The sequence below is a fragment of the Peromyscus californicus genome, unplaced genomic scaffold (assembly GCF_007827085.1).
Source record: "Peromyscus californicus insignis strain IS unplaced genomic scaffold, ASM782708v3 Scaffold_12__1_contigs__length_115047231, whole genome shotgun sequence".
NCBI classification, from domain to species: domain Eukaryota; kingdom Metazoa; phylum Chordata; class Mammalia; order Rodentia; family Cricetidae; genus Peromyscus; species Peromyscus californicus.
The window spans coordinates 109,132,477-109,158,090 of NW_026294413.1; the positions used below are offsets into that span (position 1 = coordinate 109,132,477).

At 43.0% G+C, this 25,614-nt stretch overlaps 1 protein-coding gene and 1 long non-coding RNA gene across 2 annotated transcripts in view; both read right to left on the minus strand.

The window, feature by feature from the left end:
* Positions 1-2,987, minus strand: part of LOC128107762 (uncharacterized) — a 72,863-nt gene extending 69,876 nt beyond the window's left edge. Inside the window, exons 1-2 of the long non-coding RNA XR_008217208.1 lie at positions 2,681-2,987; positions 1,926-2,357 (exon numbers count right to left, since the gene is read on the minus strand). This is a non-coding gene — a long non-coding RNA (uncharacterized LOC128107762). The remainder of the gene's footprint in view (positions 1-1,925; positions 2,358-2,680) is intronic.
* Synpr (synaptoporin) overlaps positions 1-25,614 on the minus strand; it is a 354,853-nt gene that overhangs the window by 269,536 nt on the left and 59,703 nt on the right. The gene's annotated exons all lie outside the window — the stretch shown is intronic.

A 25,614-nucleotide genomic window follows, 5' to 3' on the forward strand; every position in this document is an offset into this window, starting at 1 on the left:
CATTAGAGTTAAAACTGTAACTAGTTCACAAGTTGCTGTGAAGGACATTGGCTCACACTTGTTTCTGCAGTTGAAAACTACAGCCATCAATACCGTCTGGTCCAAGTCTTAGATTATTTTCCACTCACAACCCCTTTCCACCCAATAAATTTTAAAGTGATCTTGGATATATAGATATAGAAAGTAGGTCTACAAATACTTTATTACTAATAAATAACAAACATTTTCAAGATAATTTTTTGTATACAGATAATTTTACCATTGAAGATAAAAGCAAGTTTGCATACTAATGAGATGAACATGCTTATCTTTGCATAAAGAATAAAATATTTGATGAATTCACAATACTTCAAGACACAAAGCATCTCCAAGAATTTTTCAGAGTTGATCAATATTTTTATTGTATAATTGCCAATGGTCAGAAGACAGTTTTGCATCAATGTACATTACAATATAAAGGTATGCTTCAGGACATTTCAGAAATTATTAGAGACTCCCAAGTCAACATTTATTAACCTTTTTTATGAAACTCAAATTAGCCTAACAAATAGCAATTTTAAAAGCCAAACATTCTAGCATAGTATAATCCAATCCGATTTGGTATTTATATACTGAGAAATGGTCATAGGAAAGTATTAAAGTTATTTATTTTCTGCAATTATACCATGTTTCTATAAGAGACAAAAATTTTGTATATGTATTCAAACACTGCAGTTCATGACATATAATAGTCTAGAGTCTGAACTAGCAGATTTCAGGCAGTATTTTTTGTGTTACTTGGCATGAAGTCATGTCCATACAAAGCACATATGTTGTGTGTACAGCACCACAGTTCCAGTGAAACTACACAACACCACATGGGAAGCACTGTTAGAAACACCATGGGTTCAGGAAGTATTTGGTTTTGAATTAAGTTTTGGATATCACAAGTTCAGAAATATTTTATTGTTTCTATTTTGTGTAATTCCAACATTCAGTTATGAATCACAACCCACAGCTTAAGAAACTGGTGTCTAGTCTACTAGCACGTGTTCATGACATGATTAGTGTGCAAAGCACTGTGTCTGCTGCCTGCCATGCAGTCACTCATTTCACTTCTGTTCTCAGTATTTGCTGTGTGACCCTTGGGACAAGTCTATTTATTTTGTTCCTCTCCACTCCCCCTACTCTCGCTTCTCTCTCTTATTCATTAGTTATTTTTCATGTAGAAGTGTGTGTGTGTATGTGTGTGTGTGTGTGTAGGTGTGCATATACCAGTGTGTACACACAGAGGTCAGAGGTCGATGTGTGATGTCTTCCTCTGTTATACCTGAGTATTTTTGAGACAGTATCCTTGCTGAAGTTGGGACTCCCTGTTTTAACTAGACTTGCCGGCCGGTGAGCTTCAGGGAACATCCTGTCTCTTCACCCAGCACTAATGTTACAGGAGCATATTAGCACATCTGGCTTTTATCTGAGACCCTCACGCCTGCTCAGTAATAATTTTACCCCTGGAGCCATCTCCCCAGCCCAGGACAGGTTTTGTTTTAATTTTATAGTGTGGTGTTGCAAGGAATGAAGGTGACGGTGTGGCAGCTGACAGGGCTGGGACACCAAGTCGTCCATACCTGTGGTGCTGTGTGCCTCTTGCCTGCCACACAACTGCAGCTCTTTCACAGGGGTTCCACAAGGGCCTCCCTCACGTCCTTCCTGAGCAGCTGCCAGGGAGGCGGGATTCGGTCTTAGATTTGCTCTATTTTTCTCATAATAATGAGCCACATTCAGAAACCCCTTGCTCAGTGAATGGGTTACCTGTAACACCCCTTGTCTATAAAGGCTCACACTCTTCACATATAGTGTGATCTAGAAGGTTCCTAGAGTGGCCTTTCTGCTTCGGTTTACACGGCATGGATTAGTTTACATTAGTTACTGCTCTGCAAACATACCTGACAAAGCAGCTGGGAGAGGAGAGTTGACTTCAGTTTGGGGATCTGTCCATCCTGCAGGAGGAGGTGGCTTGGAGCAGGAAGTTGAGTCAGCCGTCACACTGCATCTCATAAGAAGCAAAGATGGCGTGTGCTCACGCTTGACTCTCTTCCTTTTCACTCAGTCTGGAGTCTCAGCCCATAAAGTGATGCTCCAGTTAGGGCAGGTCTTCCCACTTCAGTTAGGCTAATCCAGAAATGCTCTCGCAGGCGTGCCTAGAGGTTTGTCTCCATAGTGATGCTGCATTTCCCGTCACACCAGACTTGAAGAGTGAAGTTATTCATTTCTGCCTCTGCAGTTACATTGAACGCAGAGCATCTAAATTTGTCTAATGTCTAATTTTCCCATCTCTTCTCCTAGAGAATATAAGCATTCGGGGAGTCTAAAGAAACCTGCAGTGGAAGTGAACAATCCTTCAGTTCTGTGTCAAGAAAGACTCAAAAAGAGTTAGATTCATCTTGGATTCAATGTATACAATCAGCAATTATATTTCAGCTAATGAATCTCAGAAGTAAAGATCATTAACATCCTGCCTTTTTTTTGCAGAAAATAAAATGGATTGGCATGACTCCATCTTTCAAATCCTCTATTGATATAATTACTAAATGCAAATATTTGTGAGTTGAACAGAGAATGTTCAGCATCACTTAAACTAGCCTCAACAACAGAAACAGGAGACAGAGAATCACAAGTGCCCCATTAATCATTTGCTTACCTCGAATATGTAAGAAATAATGAGAGTCTGAGATGTGTCCTTATTAACTGACTCAGTACATGGAAGCAGTATCAAGGGTCAAACAGTTGCAATTGCTTTTCAGCTGCATTGAAAATACAATAAAAGAATGTCTCTGTCTCCTTGATTGTATATATACAATAATATGCACATCCATTTACATCCTTATGTTCTTTAAGTTTATGTTCCTATATATTAATATTTAAGTATATACATGTATATTTTTGAATACACACAGTCCCCCCTTTGGCCTGGGTAATAGTTTTATTCAAATTAGTGAATCTAATGCTGAGTATGTTTCTTTTCCTTTTCAATATCTTTTTGAGAAAAAAATATCCTGGCGGTATTTTTGACAGCAACTGTTAAGGCTGGCTTCCTGTCACCAACTCTTTAGCTTTATTTTGCTGTGTTAAATTTTAATCCGCCGAATTGAAAATAAAATTTCTCAAGTAAACCCATACATGGAGCTAAATATGAAACAGATCATAGCAAAGTGGTTAGAACTACAGCTTTCCTTATGGATGAGCGTCTAGACCCCTCCTCCTCTTCCCTCAGGACCCCCTACACAGACAGGAAGATGTTCATGGAGCCTCAGGATCTGCAGCACTCTGTTTGAAGAGCTCGAGCCCCTTGTTCTCAAAGGTTATTCGAAGCTCTGGCTTCTATTTTTCTGTAATTTGTGAATCTTTTGGTGGAAACTGCCAAGTAAACTATCAATCACCCAGATGAGCACTTGCTGATTGGCCAGTACACTGTGCTTCAGATCACATGATCTGGGTCGGTAGCCAGCTGTCTGCAGTCAGCAAGCCTTCTCATTTGTTTCCTGTGAACCCTGGTTTTAAGCAATGACCACCCCACTTTGTGTTCTTGAACACATTGCTACCAGAATCTCCAAAGCAATTCTTGCCACTTATCTTTATTTTTAAAAAATAAATTACAATTAACCACACAAGTTCCTCATTTCAACTTATTTAGGTCACTTCAGGTCATTGTTTCCATCATCAGACAAATTAATTTTTTCTCCAACCTAACATCATTTATGAGAATAATGGGGGTAAGATCTTTAATACTGAGTGTCCAAGTCTTCTCTAATGCCTACTCAATCACCATCTTCAATGGCGAACACAGCTAGCTTTAGCTTCCAATGCTTCCCAGCTGATTCAGATGCACTTCAAGAGTAACAAACACAAGTCACTGTCAGCAGTGCCGGACCAAGGACAGACACCTATAGACGAGGCTTAATTTTACCCCAGAAACCAGTTAATGAATCACTGACTCTAGCCTCTTCTAACTTACTTTTATCTGTATTGAAAACAATTACATGAGAGACTTTTCTACAAAACTTTAATTATATCAAGATTTCCTTCTTAATTTTTTTAAATTTAAGTCTACATTTTCCTGAGGCTGTGAAACTGATAGTTTTCTTTCTTCACTGTGTGTTCATAAGCCATCTATCTGACTATCTGGCTCTGGATTGGGTACTGTCAATGCACACTGATATTAAGCTCTACCTGTATGTAGTCCTAATCACTTCTGCCTCTAGCTCCCCCTGTTAAAAATCATCAAAGCGAGGTGCTGTCTGAATACTGTGCACAGCAGAGCAGTACTTCCAATGCAGAGCCTGTGGGTTTATTCCCAGTTTGCCCATCTCACCTTTACAGTATCTCTATATTCTTAGCAGCAGTCTATATTGCATTTCCAGGCTAGTATTTATATCCTTTGACAGAATAAATGAAGGAAAGAAGTGTGAGAAAACTCTGGCAAAGGCTGCCTTCAGTGCTATGTTCTCACCTCTCTAAATCAAGAACCCTGAACTTTCAGGGATGTGATTTGTTTTCAGCAATAATTTTTTTCTTCTTACTTAATATTTCTCTTTATTATAATATATAACTTTCTCAGCTGATGAAGTCAATGAATGTGTGCAGAAGGCTATAACTAGTCTAGGTGGAAGGAAATAGGATTATCTGAACTCTAGAGCATGTTTACTGACACCTCCTCATCTGAACTTGGCATAAAGGCAAAGACTTCATTCATGTCTGCATTCTCAGTATCAAGAGGAGTGGTTCTCAACCTTCCTAATGCTGTGACCCTTTAATACAGTTCCTCATGTTGTGGTGACCCTCAACCATAAAATTTTTTTGCTACATCATAACTGTAATTCTGCTACTGTCATGAATAGTAATGCAAATACCTGATATACATGATAGCTGATATGTGACCCCAAAGGAGTTATGACCCACAGGCTGAGAACTGCTGATCTAGACATGCTTGAATGCCTAGCTAAGCCTGTTGTCACATGATGACAACATATTTCACCTCAGTTGATCCCTACACTACCTCCAATAAGTACATATCATCCTCTGCTTTATGAGTGAGGAAAATAATCACGGTACAGAGCATCTTGCATGTCACTGAAATAGCCCATCTCAAAGCCACAACTCACATTCATATATTCTACCTGCCAAGTCCTGAATACAAATCACTGTCTCTACATCAAAGGACAGAGACAACTGAGTTTGTTGTGCTGCTCAGCCTCCCATCAGCCATGGCCCTTAAGACAGTCCTGGATACTCACAGCAACCTAGTCTTCTCATTCAAAGGAAAAAAAATACTGGTTATTAGACTTGTTCACCTTTGGTCTGCTTTAGCACACTCAGTGGAAAAATAACTGTGAAGTGCAGCCCAATGGATGAGGCAATCATCACCTCTCAAATCTTCCCCAGGAGCAAACATCGAAACACCAAGGGCTGATACTTGCTACAGAAACCTAGATGTTGTGCTAAACTGTGCTTTGAAAATTGAAGGATTATGTAACAATTGAGTGTGATTATAAAGAACGATGCTGGCTTCCAATAATTAAGTACCAAGGAACATTACTCAGAATGGTATAAAAAACCAAAAGTGATATTAAAAGCCATTGCATAAGAATATCATAGAAATTCTCATGTCGTACTTACTATTCATGGAAGCACTTAGTGATCCCATTGCTGTTGGTACTGTCATTTTTGGAATCATTCAGATAATGCCCTTTGCTCCCCTCGCAAATGTACCTTATTATTTTTCTAATAGGAGGCTTACGGTGTGTAGAGTAATTTTAGAATCCAGAACTAGGACTAATAGATATTCGAGAATTGAATAATTATATTGGCATCTATGGCTAGAGGCTGAGGAATCTCCACTCACTGGGTCCCTGCATACACGTCAACTGCTCCTGGAGGCCCTCCTTATTCCTTACTTCTCTTAACAAGGCTGGATAGAATCCTTGCTCAGCACCAGCACTTTATCACTGTAGCACATGTCACAGTTGTGATTCTAGAGTAGATGTTTGTTTGGTTACTCAGTGCAGCTGACACCAGACTTCATGGTTCTTAACATAAATGTAAGTCTATTGGTTCATTATATTTATCCCAGAAGTTTGGCAACATGTAGGTGTCAGGTTTAGCAATATGGTACGGTCCTATGCTTTTTTTTTTTTTTTTTAATGAACCCACACATAAAGCTAGAATGAATAAACAACTGTACTCTCCACAGAGGGAATCCTGCTATCAAGAATGGTGATATCTAGTTCATGCTTGCCTGGCCAATATCAGTCAAAGAACATTAACATCTTGCTTGGATCATGATAGGCTCAGGGACACTGCATTGCAAAAAGCTGCCAATCAAAGGTTTTCTTCTTACCCCCTTAATGTGTCTGTCACATTAGAGAATGTTCTTTATACACTCACACAGGGATGTGGCTTCACTGTAGCTTCACCTCCTGAACCATCTCTGCTTGTGTTGGCATGGGAAAGATGGGGGAACTGATCCTTAGGGCTTCCTTCTGTCTAGATGAGGAGGTACCACTGTCAAAGGATAAGGAGATAGGAGAGCGGGTACCTCTTCTTTACTGACTTTAAAGAGTTGCATGTGGCAAGCACTAGTAATATTTAAACATCTCCAAAGCAATCATTAGAAATAGTCTAATAATACCCATTTTAATTGAGTTGTCCTATAAGGCTACCAATTGCTTGTTTCTCAAAACAATACAGCGTCTATATTTCTTCCAGTGTGTGTGTGTAGAGGAAGATATAGCTGCCCTTTCAAGGAAGTTACACCCCCAAGCCCATAGTTCCCTTTTGTATAGTCTACATGGCAGGCTTCCTGCAGCCTTTTACATTAGCTCCATTCCTTATGTCCCCCATGGCAGGAGCCCCACAGCATTGCATACCTCTTCATGTAAATCTTCTCTGGCAGTCAAGTGCAAACAACGCTTGCTGTGGTGATTGGCGTCCTTTCTTTGTTCTCCTGGTGAGGTCACTCAACCTTCCTTCACAAAATCTAAATGCCTCATTTCCCACAGTCTTAGAGTGTACCCTCATTTTCCCCTGGTCAAGGGATGGGTATCAGATAACACACAGGGACAGGAAAATCTCTGAGATGGAATAGAAAATTGGTGCTGTATAACCTAGACATGGCCCTCCAAGCCATTCGCTGATTTATTCCAGTGTTTACTGGCTGTTTGTCATGTACCAGCAATCTACCCTGTGCCTTGTTGGGTTTATATTCCACAGATAAACACAGACATGTCGTGTGTGGCCCTGGATATCAGTAAGCCTTGTAGACAGAAAGAAAGAGGTTCTGCATGGCTTAAGGTAGGTGGAAATGCCTCTTGGAAGGCTGATCCCAGACATGTGAACATCATGTGAACAGTGTTCTAGGTCAAAGAGAGACAGGAAGCACCAGTGTCCTGAGAAACGGATAAGCTTCGTTGAAGGGAATCAAGTAGGTTAATGAACACACCTCAGGTAGAATGCGCTCAGTACATTTGGAGACCTATCCAGGGTCCTGAAATTGTTGTAGGCCAAGATCAAGACTGTTAGGTTTTATTTTTAGTGTAACAGAAAGTCATTAGTGGATTCAAGGAGAATAGGTATGTTTCAATTCTGTTTTTTTAAATTTATTTTTCTGGTTGCCACATGAAGAAGAGTGCTGTGACAAGGTTAAGCACTGGAACTGGGAGAAAGGGATTGCTGCAAAGGCTCAGGAAGGCATCTCTGCTGTGGGCCACATTGGAAGTGAAACGTCCACAGAGCTGGAATGTGGGATGAAGTAACAAGGGAAAGACTTTGCTGAGGAATTGGATGTGGATGTGAGGAGACAGCAAGGAGGCTGGTGAGGTTTTAGGTGATAGTAATTGGGAATAAGAAGTGCATTCATAAAAAAGAAATTGATGGAGTTTGGGGGGATGCTAGAGAATTTTGTTTTGTAAATATTAATAATGAAGTACCTACTGTCTATTTAGCTGGAGAGACTACATGCATTTGTGTGGGGGCTGTGGAATATATTTGAATGATTACAGACTGTGGCTACTTCTTGTCATGCTACATCATTAGAGCTGTTTGTCTGACCCAGCTTACATCTTCACAGTGCTGTAGAGTCTGTACACTCGGATCCTGGCAAGGGCTTGTCACATACTCCTTCAATTGACTAAAGTAGCTGTTACATACAACTAAGGCACTAATGAATGTTCTGACTTCCAAGAGACAAAGACAGGGGTTGAGGGTCAGAAAGTTGACGAAAATCACAAAGGTAAGACAGAGCAGAAGTGGAACCCGAGGCCGGGTCTGGGTGTAAGACACCATGACCCAGAAGTCAGAACATGAAAGAGTGTGGTCTGCACTGACTCCTCAGCAGGATGCCTTCAAAGGCTACGGCCACAGGATGCTGTTCAGAGTGACTGCATCATGGCCAAGAAAGGCTGGCGAGGGGCAAAGACTTCAAAGAGAAAAGGGCATCTCTGTGGGAGAGCCATCAGCTGCCACCCTGAAGCTTCAGGAAGCATGACACAGCAGCAGTCTGCTTTCCTTTTCTAGCAGAGCACTGTGACTTTACACACAGCCTCCGGTACGGTGTGCTCACAGCCCAGCTCCTGCTTGACATCTTAGGACAGTGGAGCAGTTGGCTGGCCAGGAAGAAGAAAATGGTTTCTGTTTTTTTACATTTCTTACTGATTTGTGTGTGTGTGTGTGTGTGTGTGTGTGTGTGTGTGTGTGTGTGTGTGTGTAAGTCAGAGGATGAATTTGAGTGTTGTTCTTTCAGGACTTATTTATTTATCTTTTATCTTTTACTTACTTTTTTTTTTTTAGACAGGGACCTAGGATTTACTGATTAGGCTAGGCTGACTGGCCAGCAGCCCCAGGGATCCCCCATCTCTACCTCCCCAGTGCTGAGATTACAAGTGTATGCCACCACACAGGCAGACCTCTTATGATCCTAGCATGTGAAATAATCACCCTTAGTTCTGCTTGCCCTTTCTGAAGTGGTGGCTCCTACCTTGTAGTAAATCTTATAAGTTTGATGTTAAACATATCTCCTCCCCTGAGGTAAACAGTGACAAGATGAATGGACACATCAGGCTGCCAATGTCTGAGTCTTATGTGAAACTCACAGAACTGTTAATGACTGTCATACCCCCGCTTGGTGTTTACCATGCAGACTCCTGGGCTGATGCTGAGGATCTGAAACTCAAAGGTCAGGCCCAAGAGCCTGGCATTTTAGAGTACTCGCGTGATTTGTGTAGCCACTTGAGACTTGAATCACCTCAGTTTTGGCTCTTAAGTGGCTCCCCTACCTTCCCTGACACAAGACTTTGCTCTAGGAATGAGAAGACCTCAGGTAGAGAGCAAGACTCCAGTGACTTGATGGGTTTTGAGATGGGAATCTGTTCAATGGGAAATGAATGAACTAGCTGTCCATAGCTGTGATTATCTAGGAAGCTGATGCCCCAGACAGAAAGGACCTTGAGACCCACAGCTGGTAGAAAGAAAGCAGGACCACAGGAGGCAGTATCCGAGTGCCCAGCACTCTCACCAGAAGCAAACAAGAATGACCAGGCCACTGACACACAGGGATTTCTGTGAAGTGGCCATGTGCCTCAGGCAGGGTAGAACTCTACTCAGCAGCTCCCGAAAGGAGTGACAGAACTAAGATAGGCTCTGGGAAGCCAACTGTAGCTGCAGAGGCCTGAGAAAGCAGGGCCCTGATGCTTAGTGTCAGCAGGTCCCAAGTGTGCAATATTGATGGTTACCATTTATAGAGCATGCACTATTTTCATAGGAAAAGCTCAGTTCTAAACATTGTTTTCACATGACCTCATTTTAATGCCCCAATTCCACAGGCATACAGGCACTGTTACTACTCCCAGTTTTTAGAGATAGAGTCCAGTGCTAAGCTGGGTATCTCCCCCAGATCTGCAGAGCTGTGGCATGACACATGCCTAGAACTCAAGAACTCTGATCCAGAAGCCTCTTGCTGGCTGACTGCCTTGTGATGTCAGTGTTTGCTTTGCTCCTGCTGCTAGCCTTGCTGATTTCTTTCTCTGACTTGACTACAAACATTGTTTTTCCCCATTTCTAAAGCTGTTTACAGGTTTGTATCAAAATAAATTTATTTTCACATTCAATTAATAATCAGATGTGAGCTTGGATCTAGGATACCCAACTTTAGAATCTGTTCTTACTTTGTATATGGTATAGTCCCATAAGAAAGCCAAATGTTTCCCATTTAAAGTCCCTGTTGGCCTTTCTGGAAGTACCACAGAGCATAATCAGCAGATAACAGCAGAGGCTCTGAGGGCAGTGTATTCAAGTCACACAACAATTAGATGCTGTCATGGCTAATCTTGAATGTCTAGCTGGTTGGACTTGGAGGTGCCTGGAAAGTAGTAAAGCACCCTTGGGTGATTCTGTGAGGACCTTTATAGAGGGAACTGCAGAAATGTCTACATTGGACTCTGGTGGAACCATCCCACAGGAAGAGAGACCAGAAGGTGGAAGCCTATAACTGGAGGCATTCTCCCTGTTTCCTGGCCTCCAGAGGTGAGCTGCTCAGCCCCTCTAAACCCTTTCTACCACTATAGACCCAAACTTCTAAAGCTGTGAACCAGCATAAACATTCCTTTCTCCTGAGATGTTCTGTGGAGAATTTTTTTTTCACAGCAAGAGATAGACTAATAGAGATATCTTAATGCTGAGAGACTCCTAAGCACTAAATCCCATCACCATCCCTGCACCAGGTAGTTTGCCTCATTCACCTAGCTGACTGTGTTAATAGCTCAGAGTGTATAAATGCAACTTTAGAGAGTGGAGGTTGGGTGAGCAGGGCTAGCTTCGTCAGTGAGTCATGTAGAATGTACCTGCTGAGATCTGCATCATCCAATGGCCATATTGTTATCTAGCCACAGGCCCATCTCCAAATGTCCACTCCAGTCTGTGTGGACAAAGACTGTGTAATTCATCACAAATGTTGGACAGGCCTGGAATGTGCTGTTTCACACATAGTTGCTGCAGGAGCAAAGTCAGGAGTCCAGCTTAGGAGGAGGCTGAGGGCACCTTGATTGTAGGGGTCTCACTAGGCCTCGGTCACTTCGAGGAAGGCACTGAGCTTCACCGTTTCCTTTCTGGGTAGATGCTGTGGGATGTTCTGTATGGCAAATGTGTTTCTGATTAGTCAATAAATAAAACACTGATTGGCCATTGGCTAGGCAGGAAGTGTAGGTGGGACAAGGAGGAGAATAAAGCTGGGAAGTGGAAGGCTGAGTCAGAGAGACACTGCCAGCCGCAACGATGACAAACAGCATGTGTAGATGCCGGTAAGCCACGAGCCATGTGGCAAGGTATAGATTTATAGAAATGGATTAATTTAAGCTGTAAGAACAGTTAGCAAGAAGCCTGCCATGGCCATACAGTTTGTAACCAATATAAGTCTCTGTGTTTACTTGGTCAGATCTGAGTGGCTGTGGGACTGGCAGGTGAGAGAGATTTGTCCTGACTGTGGGCCAGGCAGGAAAACTCTAGCTACAAATGGCGTCCAACGTGGTGGCAAGAGTTTCCACCTAGAAACTGAGAAAAGATTCTAAAACGGAGCTAAAAACAGTTCCTAATTATCTCTCTCAAATGAGTGGCAGCTGCCGGTTTGAGCTACTGGTGGGTTCCTAGCATGTGTGCTCGACCTGCAGTATGGCGGGAATGAGGCCTCTGCAAGTGGCACATTAAGCTGCATGGTGGATTTAAACTTTACTAGTACAAAACAAAAAAAAAAAAGAGGTTTCTGGGCTACACACTGCTTGGATAAAAGCATAGACCCACGATAGTTCCCAGAGCTGGTGGTAAACTACCACCACCATGTTGGGAAGCTGAGGTGGGCGGAGCCAGCAGCCACGGCTGCTGCAGTTTAAAGCAATAGATTCACAATAAGACAGATTCAAATGTAATAGTTTACAATGTGTGTAAAATATACGTAGGCTTGAAAGAGACAAAAAAAGGTGATATATACGGTTATATAAACAAATACATAGTTTTAAAAAAATGAAGTCTTTAAAGAGACAGTAAAATTAATATAAAAAATAAGCCACGTAAAGATGAATATTACACAGAGAATCTGGATTGTGTTGTCTTTGGGATTTTTAACTGCAGAAAAACATTTGATTGTAAAAGCTGTTGAGTTATGCCAAAATGTATACTTTAAAGGTACCTTGACTTCAAAATTTGGATATAAGGATATGTTGCTTTGGAAAAGAGTCTCTTTTGTTCCCACAGAAAGCCAGAGGCTATGGATTTGTTCCAGATTAAGATACATCAGGTTTGATCAGCCAAAACCCCCTGAAAGGTCTCCAATGACACCATGGCCCAGATGATCCAACATCCAGAACAGTTTCAAGGTGACTGCCTCAGACGATACACCCTCACGGACTATTCCATAATCCTAAAATTTTCTTTGTGTCCCCATAAGATACAGCGCCCCCCTCCAGCAGGAAGTAGTAAGAGAAGCTATACGCAAATTCCCAAATTATATGTAATTTTACTTTGTTAAGGTTAAAACCTTACTTTTTGAAAAAAAAAAGGAGGGAAGTGCTGTGGGATGTTCTGTATGGCAAATGTGTTGCTGATTAGTCAATAAATAAAACACTGATTGGCCATTGGCTAGGCAGGAAATATAGGCGGGACAAAGAGGAGAATAAAGCTGGGAAGTGGAAGGCTGAGTCAGAGACACTGCCAGCCGCAATGATGAGAAACAGCATGTGAAGATGCCGGTAAGCCACGAGCCATGTGGCAAGGTATAGATTAATGGAAATGGATTAATTTAAGCTGTAAGAACAGTTAGCAAGAAGCCTGCCACAGCCATACAGTTTGTAACCAATATAAGTCTTTGTGTTTACTTGGTCGGGTCTGAGTGGCTGTGGGACTGGCAGGTGAGAGAGATTTGTCCTGACTGTGGGCCAGGCAGGAAAACTCTAGCTACAGGTAGACATCTCAATTCCTAAGGTTGCTAGCATCCTTTACTCCTTGGAAGTGTCAGAATGCAGCTCCCAACCCCACCCTGTTTTTATTTTTGTATTAGTTTTGGTTTTTTGAGACAAGATGTCTCTATGCAGGCCTGGTTGTCCTGGAAACTCACAGAGATCTGCCTGCCTCTGCCTCTGGAGTGCTGGGATTAAAGCGTGCACCACCATGCCCAGCAGAACACTCCCTTTATGCGTATCTAGCCAGATTAGCATTTCCTAAACACAGAGAATATTCTGTGGCTCACGTGCTTAATAAATGTTTGGGCAAAAACAACAACAAAAATCAGAGAAAGGGGGGTTATGGCCCAATAGACAATGTCCATCACTGCTTGCGGGTACCCAAAACACTGCCTGCAGTCGACAGATGCCCAAGAACTCTGAGTGCTCAAGAGAATGGTCTGCAGAGACAAGCAGAGAACCTGTACTGGAGTCCAGCTAGACTTTACTTCCTTGAAGAGATTGCCCACCCCGATGCATGTGACTATAATTTGTCAGTTATAACTAAAATTAAAAGTAAAAAGAGAAGAGATTCTCTGGAATGCCTGCAAACCTGGGTGCCTGAATCAGTTTTGGGTCTGGCTGTCCACAGTTCCCACTTGTCCCATTAACTCCCAGTTGCCTAGCAATGAATTCCCTGAAGGAAGGGATGGCTCCCTGCCAAAGCCTTCAAAGCCCTGGGGTTGGCTTCTCTTCATCTTTGACCACATGTCCTCAGTGCTCTCCACATGGCAGGCTCATTAGTGTCCTTCCTCCTTCTACCCCAGGACCTTTGGACTTGCTTCCTCACACTTACAACTTCCTGCAGAGTCCTCACCTCCAGAGAACTCATGAATCCCTACAGCACAGAGTCTGTTAAAAGCACACAGTGTGGCCCCAGCACCCTAACGGGTGTTCTGTCTGAACAGGTCAACATGCATCAATCTGACCACCCGTTTTACCTTTCTTCCACTTAGAACACAATCGTGACACTCGGGGTAGGTCTGCCTTGCTATTTCTGTCTCTGCCCTAGAATTTTATTACTAAAAGCAGATTCTTGGCAAATAATATTGGATAGGTGAGTCCATGTGTGTTAGATACTCTCTGATCACCATTTAGATACTCTCTGATCACCGTCCAATATCTACCACTCAGAAAACCTTGAGCTCAAGGAGTCTTTAAAGTCCACACTTGCCTTTAGGAATCTGTCCTCTTATTCCTAAGTGTATTGCCTGTCATCCCTAAATTTGATTCTTATTGCCAGAAATAGTTAAAAAGAGCTACTGTTTGAACTTAAAATTTCAACTTAAATAGAAATCTCGCCAAATTTTTCATAAAGGAGTAAAGATACTCTCAAATCCCAGGAAACAGGAAAACTAAGCAAGCTGAGAGACTCCCCCTTTTGATGTGCTCCTGCCCTCTACTGGACATATGCAATATTGCAACTTGAACTCAAACTGTCAAACCCATTAGGCACATGAGCATTAAGCGTCCTGTACTCCGGAATCAGATAAAGAAAGCAGATGAAAAGAGTAAGACCCACAGCAAACAGATGAACAGGGGCCCAAACACACCAAAGTCCATAGGCGTAGCTCACGGAATCCTGGACAGCTGTTCACTTTAGAATAATTGAAGAAACAAACAGGATTAAGTGGAGAAAGAAAAAAACAGGCAGGAAGGAATCACGACTTCTGAGTGGGGCACAGAGTGGGGAGAACAGGGTCATGAATTAAATGCAAGGTGGTCGAATTCCTCACAGTTAAAAAAAAAAGGAAGGCCTGACATGATCGTGCAGGAAAGTACCCTGATCAGAGGTCACGGGGTCACTAAATGTTGTCTGGCTCCATATTTTGCAGTCTTACTGATTAGTCAGGAGGCTACAGGCAGTCGGCACATCTTTCAGGGTCATGCTTGCACACTTCCTGTTGTGTGTTCATTTCTTGAGTGTAAATGTCCTTTTTCACTTAACATGCTCCATTCCCCAGTGGCCACCCTGCTTCAGGCATGCATTTTTCTGGGCTAGCCTCACAGGCAGTTGACTCACTGGGCAGTCCCTTCTGAACACTTTGTGTTGTGTTAAAACACCATTCTTCACACCCCAGCACACACACGCACAGGCACACGCACAGGCACACGCTAACGCCCTAGCACGCACTCAACACACACATAGAGTGCTTTAGTAACCTGCATTTCTTTCTCCTTCACGGCGTCTCAGAAGTCTCCGCGTGCCGAGCAAAGCAGATAGGTAAAGCCCGGGGCTTTGACTCCCCCAGCCCCGCACGGCGTGTGCAGTGGTGTGGCATTCTGAGCTCCAGTCCCGCCAGCGTCTCTGTGGACACACACCGCATGAGGAGAACGCATCTCAGGGGACACACGCTGTGTAAGTGAGGGAAAAGCCCCCTTTCCACAGACGTGAACCCCTGCGGAGTGTGTCAAGAGGATTAACCTACAGGCTTCCTTTCCCCTCCACATTTAGAAGTGATGCGTATAATTCCAAATGTGAATATTTTCACCCTGTCACTTACTGTCTAAGATACCATGGGTGAAACACGGAAATCAGAGTGAGTTTACTCTTCTTATTGCCTTGGTATAAAGACCACAGACACCGTGTTTTAGAAATGGGACACCAGCATTTGAAGAATACCTCACATTTAAGCTGCGGCTAGCTTAAGTGTGTCGGGATTTGTTGACTTAGGGGTGGGCAGGATGGCATACACCTTTTACTGTGGCACCCTGGAGGTCGAGGCAGGCAGATCCCTGTGATTTGGAGGCCAGCTTAATGAGTTCCAGGATAGTGAGACTCTGTCTCAAACTAACTTGATGTAGCATCTTGACATTTTGTCTTAGGATTTTATGAGGCCAAGGAAAAGGAAAAGAAATGAAAATGAAAGCAAAAGTTAAAAATGAAACCTAAGTCATGCTGCAGTTAAGGCCACTTAGGCAGAGGACACGGCTGTGTTGTCGCCACCTACTGGTCAAAAGCAGGGAAAGCTTCAAGAGAGACCAAAGCTCCAAGTAGCAAGCAAATAACAGATGAAAGACAGGTACGGAGGGGGCACCGATGCACTTACAAAAGTGAAATCCAGGCAAGGAACAACAGGCACTCAGACACTGTCTCTAACGGTCCAGCACATGCTCTGGCCAAAGTTCACAAAGGAAACACTAGAACAGAGGCCAGAGCACAATGGTCTTCAGCCTCGCTGACTGTGCTGGTTATGGCCTGTGGTGGTTTGAATAATATGGCCTGATAGACTCGTGTGTTTGAGTGCCTTGTTGGAGGAAGTGTGTCACTGTGGAGTCTGGCTTTGAAGTCTCCGATGCTCAAGCTACTCCAACTGCAGCATACAGTTGTTTCTGTTGCCTGAGGATCAAGATGGAGAGTTCTCAGCTACCTCTCCAGCACCATGCTTGCCTGCAGACTGTCATGCTTCCTGCTATGACGACACTGAACTAAATCTCTGAAGTGTAAGCCACCCCAATTAAATGTTTTCCATTATAAGGGTTGCTGTGGTCATAATGTCTCTTCACAGCGAGAGAAACCCTAAGTAAGACAGAAGTTGGTGTCAGAGGCTGGGGTATTGCAGTGATAGGCCTGACCATGCTTTTGTTTGGAGGAATTTCGATTTTGAGAGTTTGGGTTAGAAAAGCAGTAGAATACTTCAAGCACCGATTAATGGGTTATACAAGCAGGAGTATGAAATATAGTGGTGCTGAGGGTCATTGGAACTGTGGGGGCCTGGCTCAAGATGTTTCAGAGGAGAAGAATTTTAGTAGTTGCCTAAAGATCATTCTTGTAATATTTTGGTGAAGAAAGTGGCTGCTTTTTGCTCTTGTCTGAAAAGTCTGCCTGAGGCTAAAGTGAAGAGTTTTGGATTAATTGCTTTGACAAAAATCTCAAAATAGCCTACTATAGACACTGTTGTGTAGTTATTGGTGTTAACTCTAATGAAGATTTATAATGAAAAGGAGAAAGCTGAGCAAGGAAAAATACAAAATGTACAGAGTGAAGAGAAAAGGGATACCAGAAAGTGGAATGGAGCTAAGTCCTGTGTTCAAGGAGACAAACAGAATAAGAAATAGAATAAAGGGAGTGCTGGCCTCACGGCAAGACTCCACCCAGGTAAGCTTCCAACTTGTGGAAAGGAATTAAAGAACAGCTTGGGTCCAGGTATGGCAATGTGCACCTTTAATCCCAGTACCCAGAAGGCAGAGGTTGGTAGATCTCTGAGTTTGAGGCTGATCTACAGATCAAGTTTCAGGACAGCTAAGCTCAGGCAGTGAAAGAAACCATCGAAAACAGAAAGTTGTTGAAGATGCAATTGAACAAGGGGGCATGTTCCAGTCCCATCAAGCAGCAGAACTTGACAGCTTCGGCCATATGGTTCTGGCTTTAATTTCAAGGATGAAAGAAAGGGGTTATGGAATCTCTCTCCATGACTAAACAAAGCCACTGAAGTCAGGCAGGTGTTAGAGGTGTCCCTGCATGGAGGCCTAGAGAGGCCATTGCATGAAGCTGTGAAGTTGAAGCCTAGATTGCCTTGGAGACACAAGATGTTAGAGATGCCAGTTGTGGGATATACCTGCCAAGGAGAGCTGCTGACAGGAAGTGGAACCTGCCCAAGAGAAAAAGGTGTGTTGCAGTCAGCAAAGCTGAAAGGAGTTGGAGATATGAAGAGCATTTTAACAAAATACGTGAAGATGCAGAGTTTGGAGTTTGTCCAGTTGGTTTTCAGTCTTGTTTTGGTCCAGTATGTCCTCACTCTCCCCCCTTTCCTCCATTTTGGAACAGTAATGTATAGTCTGTGCCACTATATGTTAGAAATATGTTATCTTTTTTAAAATTTTGATTTTATAGGGGATTACAGTAAAGAGATTGCATGAATCTCAGAAGAGACTTTGAACTTTGGACTTTTAAACATTGTTGAGACTATGACAGACTATGGGGACTTTTGAAGTTGGACTAGATGCATTTTGCATTATGATATGGCTGTAAGCCTATAGGGACCAGGGAGTGGAATATGGTAGTTTAAATAGGTATGGTCTCCATAGACTCATGTATTTGAGCTCTTGGTCCATAAGGAGTAGCATTATTAGGAGATGTGGCCTTGTGGAGTAGGTGTGGCCCTGTTAGAGGAAGTGTGTCACTGTGGAGGCCGGCTTTGAGGTCTCCTATGTTCAGGCTACACCTAGTGCAGCACAGTGCTCCTTCTGCTGCCTGAGGATCAAGATGTAGAACTCTCAGCTCCTTCTCCAGCACCATGTCTGCCTGCATGCAGCCATGTTCCGAATAGGACAATAGTGGACTACACCTCTAAAACTGTAATCCAGCCCCAACTAAATGTTCTTCTTTATATGAGTTGCTGAGGTCATGGTGTCTTTTCTTTTTTTTTTTTTTTTTTGGTTTTTTTGAGACAGGGTTTCTCTGTGTAGCTTTGCGCCTTTCCTGGAACTCGCTTTGGAGACCAGGCTGGCCTCGAACTCACAGAGATCCGCCTGGCTCTGCCTCCCGAGTGCTGGGATTAAAGGCGCGCGCCACCACCGCCCGGCTCATGGTGTCTTTTCATAGCAATAGAAACCCTAGCAAAGACCTAGCCAGAGCGCAACACTTACCTGTTATCTGCAACATGGAGTAAGAGTAACCATCAGTTAATTTTTTAAGGAAGTAGATTGTTTCTATCCACTTAAACACCATGTAATAACCAACACAGAGTGAGGCACAGTGGCCTATCTCTATCTTCCCAGCTATGGACGAACTGAAATAAGAAGGTCACTTGAGCCAAGAGTTTGACACCAACCTGGGCAATAGAGTGCTGTGGTGATATTTTATTTGTGCTGAAATGTGGTGATACTTTATTTGTGCTTTGATAAATAAAGCTTGCCTGGAGATCAAAGGGAAAAGGCCAGCCATTTTAAGTAAACAAAGTCAGGCAACACACGCCCTTAATCTGATCACTGAGCAGGCAGGGTCTCTGTGTATTCAAGGCCATACTAGGGAACAGAGCCAAGCATGGTGACACACGCCTTTAATCCCAGTACCAACCATAGAGACCTGGAGGTCTGTACAGACAGACTGTGACAAGGAAGTGAGGTAGCTGGGCTAAGAGCCAATGAGAGGGCAGAAAAGCTAGGCATATAAAGACGTGGGTAGACCGGAAGTAGCTCGCATTTGGAAGCTGCAGAATTGGTGAGGTAAGGTTGGCTGGTGACTTTTCTTATTTCCCTGATCTCTAAGGCTTTCACCCCTATATTCGGCTCTGTGTTTTTTATTTAATAAGACCATTTAGAAATCTGTCTACAGAGTGCAACTGTATCTATCAACAAATACAGAAAATAATAAATTTTTCTCAGTTTTGGGAGATAAACACTGTTATTATTCTACAGTGTGAGCAACTGAGGTCTATGTAGTAGCATCAAAAGAAACTCTGTTTCTTCTACAGAATCATTCATGAAATAAAAATGAATGTCCTTCCATTGATATCGCTAGAAAGCCTCTCACAGTCTCACAGCACAGTCTTTGCTCAGAAAGCACCCTGTAGAAGGAAGGCATTTCTCAGGGCTTTTCTGATTAGTCCCATCTGGATGCTTAGCTAGAGTGACAGACTTGGTGAGATGAGAAGCATCAGAACGTAGAATGTGTTCTATCACCCTTCCACTCATGACCTCTCAATTATAAGGACTTACAGTCATCTAAATCATCTTTAGAAAGTAAAGCAATAACTAGTTGTGCTGTGTGTAAAATCTCTATACTAAAGCACGAAATGGATCTGCCAGACAGCTCAGAGGTAAAGTGCTTGCTATAAAGGCCTGACCTCCTCAGTCCAACTCCTGGATCCAAGGTGGAAAGAGAGAACCAACTCCCCAGAGGTGTCTTCTGACTCCCACAGGTGCCCTGTGTGTTAGAAACAAACACATAATAACCCGTGTGTCACGAAAGGAAGGACCGAAAGCAGCTCAGCAAGCAACATTGTTTTGCAGAGAAATGTGCGCAGAAGTGTTCATCCTGACACAGGAGGCGATTTCTGACAGGAGGTGAGTGGGTCTTTTCCCCAGAAGTGTTCATCCTGACACAGGAGGTGATTTCTGACAGGAGGTGAGTGGGTCTTTTCCCCATTGGCTGAGTGCAACCTCGGGCTTCCCAGAACTGACCAGTTTGAAAAGAAGGAGTACAAAGGAAATGAAGGAAGGAAGAAGGGTTGGCATCCCAGCCCATCAAGTTCTGGGAAGGCAGGGGGACCTTCGGGCAAAGAAAAGGTTTACTAGGGGACAAAATTAACAGATTTCATAAAAGTTGTACAAGCTGAGAGATTAAAGGTGGGAGAGATTTATGACACATTGGCCCTTGACAGGCAAGTTGTCTTTGATGGAAAAACAAAGTAAAACTCTCACAGGTGGCACACTTTTGCCTGGGCACACTCACATGCATATACTAATAAATAAAATAAAATTTTATAGAAGAGTGGAGGTATCATAATAATATGTGACTGTGTCTGTGAATTGGGGAAAGTTCCAGTAGCAAGTTATTGATATAAAAATTATAGACAAGTATCGTGTTTTTAATTTTAGATTTATTTATTTTATGTGTATAAATGTTTTGCTCTCATGTACGAGTACCCAGTGTGCCTGATGTCCTAAGAAGAAGACATTGGACCCCTTGGAATTGGAGTTACAGAGGTTGTAAACAGACAGTGGGTACTGGGAACCACCCCAGGCCCTCTGCAGGAGCTGTGAGTGCTCTTCACATCTGGGTATTTCTCCAGCTCCAGGCGGATATTTTCAAATGTGAGAGCTCTTAAGCTGTGAGGTGATCGAAGGTGGTTCATATGAGAAAAATAAGATGGATGTGTGGGAAGAGCTGGAAGAGAACACTTTCAGGACTATGCCGGCAGACAAAGACAACTGTCTGAGGATCTGCACCTTTAGGTATATGTGAATTTGTCCTAAATTCAGTTTGTGTCTTTCTTCTTAGGCCACCTTAGGTCCATCAGGATGGGCCACACAAGTGGGCTACCTTAGGTCCTGGCCTGAGTGGGATGTGGTCAATGCAGCCTGGCAGAGGATCAAGGGATGCAGGAAAAGGAATTAAAATGACTCCCCAGACCCTTCTGTGTAAGGTCATCCCTACTAAACCATGCCACTCCTGGGAGTCACTACCTCCTCCCCTCCTGTGTGCTGGAGAAGTTCTGGAAGGAAGCTGCACCTATATTGAATATTCTACAAAAGCTGATTGATGAATTAGGATTGTGGAGAGGTTGGAATGTTGTTGCAGGCCCATAGCCAAATATCTCGGGCTATCTCTAGCCTGAATAGACCAGAAATTTCTTCAAATAAATTAAATAAATAAAGCAGGGCTGAAACCCAAGTCCATTTCTCATTGGATAACTTAAGTGCCCATCTCACTCATCACTAGGCAAGTAAGGAGAGAGGAAGTGTGGTGGACAATTGGGTCAAATGCGAAAGGGGGTATTCCCTGTCAAAGGACTGCTGATACTTTCCTTTACACACACACACACACACACACACACACACACACACACACACACACACACTTTTCCTTCTCTTTTAAAGTACCAGGCATCTTATCAGAGGCACATTCTGTGAACAAAAGAGGTTTATTACCTTTCATCAAAATGTCAGACAGGAAGGTTTTAAACTGAGCTCCACAATATGAAAGACCCCTTTCCCATCTATGGAGCTTTGAAACTGATTGCAAATGAGTTGCCTCTGAGCAATGCAGCTAGCAGTAATGGTGTGCATCTGTGAGGCTTTGCTCCAGGCGTGGCCGCATTTACATCACTAAAAACTCTGCAATTACAGCTCAGCCCTTCCTTTCTGGCAGGCAGACAGCGAATAGGAATTGCAACAGCAGGTTTCCTGCCTTGGATCGCCGCCAGCAGCTTGAGTCACAACCCAGACATCTGTAGAACATTAAGCCCTACCCTTGTTGTCCTCTACTCTGAACAATGGTTTAAACCTCTGACAAAACTTGGCCAAAACCTTAAGAACCTTCTGAAGTTGAGCAGTGGATCATTAACCTGCAAAGAACAACTTCTGATGTAATTTATTAAAAAATTCCCATGTTGAACTGTCATTAGCTCAGTGGCTCCTTTGACAATACAGCAGAAAGTCCATGTGTGATGCAGATGGTTTTGATAATCTCAACTCCATTTAAACCTCTGTGCTTTAGGAAATGCTATGGTAGACAACACCAATGCTCCACATTCAATACATGATTTTAAGATGCGTCTTTATCTATATATGAATTTCCCCTTCCATTCACTCCCCATCTTTTTTTCTCTCCTGCTTCCTACCTCCTAGGGAATAAGAGGCAGCCTGGATGGGCCACACCAGTGGGCTCTCTTGGATTCTGGCTTAGGTTGAACTCAGTCAATGGGAGGCCAGCAGAAGATAAAGTGATAAGGGAGAGAGTGAGGTCAGGGTGGTGGCTCCCCAGATGGTCTGAAATAGAAGCAGCTGCAGGAAGCCCCTCAGACAGCAGATGGTTGTTTGTCCAGCAGGCAAAGAAGAATGGCTATTGTCCTGAGTGCTCTATGCCAGAAACATAAACAAACATGCTTATGTTTTTCCACTAGACCAGAGGTTATTGAACAACAGTAATTTCACAAGGTGTCATACTTTCAAAGATGGCAATTAGTCAGGTAAGCCTGCCTACCTTGTAATCCGGCTGAGGCAAATGCAGGTTCTTTTATTGCAAATTTAATGACTAATATTAAGTCTCCTATTACACAGCACATTGGTAAATCTATCTATCTATCTATCTATCTATCTATCTATCTATCTATCTGTCTGTCTGTCTGTCTTCTAACAATCATCTGGTTTACAGAATGAATACAAGTTAAAAAGGCTACAACAGAGTTCCTGAAATGCAATAGAGTCTGCACTAATAAAATAATTGGTCCATGCCAATCTGTAAGGATGAAGCTACAGCTGTGGAGACTGGGCCATAGAGAGTCAAAGTTGAGGGAAAACTCTCAGTTGGGCATAGAAACAGAAGGGCAGAATCCAGAACCTGGTCTGGAGCAAGAATGACAAGTCCAAGTTCAACGGATCAGCAGATGGCGGGGCAGACAGCAAGCAGTTAAGCAGGGCACGTCCAGATCAGGGGCCTGGGACGGGGGACATCTCAAGGACAGTTAGGAGTTTTCTGCTTGTCCATCCTTCGTGCACACAGCAGGTATCAAAGGACAAGATGGAGTGAGGCTGTATTAGTCAGGTTCTCTAGAGGAACAGAACGGAAGTAACAAATTGATATGTTCTTAAGCGTACATGTATTTAAAGGGGACTTATTAGAGTGGCTACAGGTTGTCAAACCATGGCTGTCTCCTGATGAAAAGGCTAAGCATCTGGTAGTTGTTCAGTTTACAAGGTCGGGCATCTCAGCTGGTCTTCAGTCTACTTTGGAATCCTAAAGAAGGAGGTTCTAACACCAGTGAGGGAATGCCAGAGCAGATTAGATGAACTTGTCAGCAAGAGTGAGGACAAACAGGCAAAAATCAAAGGCATCTTTCATTCATGTCCTTTCATGTGGGTTGCCACTAGAAGATGTGGCCCAGATTTAGGACAGGTCTTCTGACCTCAAATGATCATGATATCAAGAAAAATCCCTCACTGCTGTATCCAGTTGCTTGAGTTTTAGTTGACTCCATAGATAATCAAGTTGACAACCAAGGTTAGCCATCTCACGGGCTTTGCCATTAGAGTGCTGAGTGTCACCATTTTATGGGTCCAGATGAGTGAATTACTCTTGTTCTTGGTTCACTGTGTCTGATAAGTTCTTGAGTCTAGTTTCCCTGATTCAGTTTTAATCTACGCATGTGTCCCTATTGTCCCAATTCACTCTGATAATGTGTAGGGCAGGACCCTTTCTACTCCCAGCAGTAAGCCATTTGTTAGTCTATGCCACACAAGCGGTCCTAGTCAAGTGGCGGTGTTTGTAGGTCCACCCTGGTATGCAATCATTCCTTACTCAGAATGAAGTAAAAACCTGCTTGTAGAATGCAGTCAGGTTTTACACAATATGGAGTAACTTAGGGTATGATACAGCGTCATCTCAACTATCACAGTTCCTCTTTCTATATCCCACCTCTGCCTCTTTCTGTGCAGCAGCATCAGCCCCTGAGACCCAACCAACCATTCCTATACAGAGAGGACTACAAGAATTTCATAGCCTGTCTTTCAGATCCCTACTTCCACTACAGTCCACAGTTCACAGCAGCCACAAAGATCCTTCAAAAATAAAAATCCAAGAGTAAATGACATTTTCTTGCTTTAAATCATCAAGGGATGTTCAGTTATATTCATCTGTGGTGGTTTAGATGGGGTGTCCTGGATAATTGTTGGGCATTTGAATACTTGGGCCCTAGTTGGTGACTGTTTAGGGAGAATTAGGAAGTATGGCCTTCCTGGAGGAAATAGGATACTGGGGACAGGCTTTGAGATCTTAAAAGACCCATGCCTTTACCAGTGTATTCTGTGCCCCCTGCTTGCAGTTCAAGATGTGAGCTCTCAGATGTTTCTTCTGCCATGCCCCCATTCTGCTTTCATGGACTATAACCATCTGGAACCCAAAGCTCAATTAAACACTTACTTCTAGAGGTGACTGTAATCAAGGTGTTTTATCTCAGCAACAGAAAAGTAACTAAGTCCTCACCATCACATGTGGAGTGTTCCTGGGCTCCAAAGACTGCATTTTATGACCTTTGCCTTCCAAAAAGAGAAAATACATTCTCATATCCTCTCATACTCCAGACATGTTGGCTTGGTGATATGGATAAATAAACCATAGTATCAACCACAGTCCTTTGTTTACCTTATGGTTCACACTCCACATTATACGTACACTTGCACAGATTTTGTTAAATTGCCATGTATCCATTACAGTACTACACAATGCATCTGGGGAAAGGTTTAGGTGTGTGATTCCTAAAAGTCTGTGTTTAGCTTGGTGTAAAACTGCCAGATGATCTTTCCTGATGCGTTCCCAGTAGGGAGTGAGAGTCAGGGAACGGGAGACCCCGCGCCCCACATCCGCACTGGCACTTGGCAGCTTCAGCACTTCCATGTAGCCATTCTAATAGGTGTGCAGGTCTCATCCTGCTATAATTTCACTTCTCTGAGGACCTCTGCTCGTGAGCATCTTTAATGCTCCTTTGTCACCTGCGTGTCTCCTGTCCAGGTGTCTGAGCAGGTTCGAAAGAGGTCATATTCCTATTGCTGAATTTTGATCATTATGATTTTTGAATACAAGCATTGTATTGGATATATGTTATACAAATACTATCTGTCACTCCACAGCTTGTTATACACTTTTAAACAGTGGCTATCATAGAATAAAAACATTTTTTTTCTACCGGGAGTCCAACTTTTTAGTTTTTGCTTTCATGGACTGAATCTTTGCAATTGTTTCTCAAAGTCATCATTAGACCTGTGATCAACTAGATTTTTTTCTTCGTTGACTTGTAGAGGTTTGATGCTTGCCACTTCACATCAAGTCTGGGTTTACATTGTCTGGGTTCATGTTTTTGCATTTGGATATCCATTTGGTCCTGTATCATCAATATAGAGAATATTTTTCCTCATAGGCCTGCTTGACGCTCAGTTT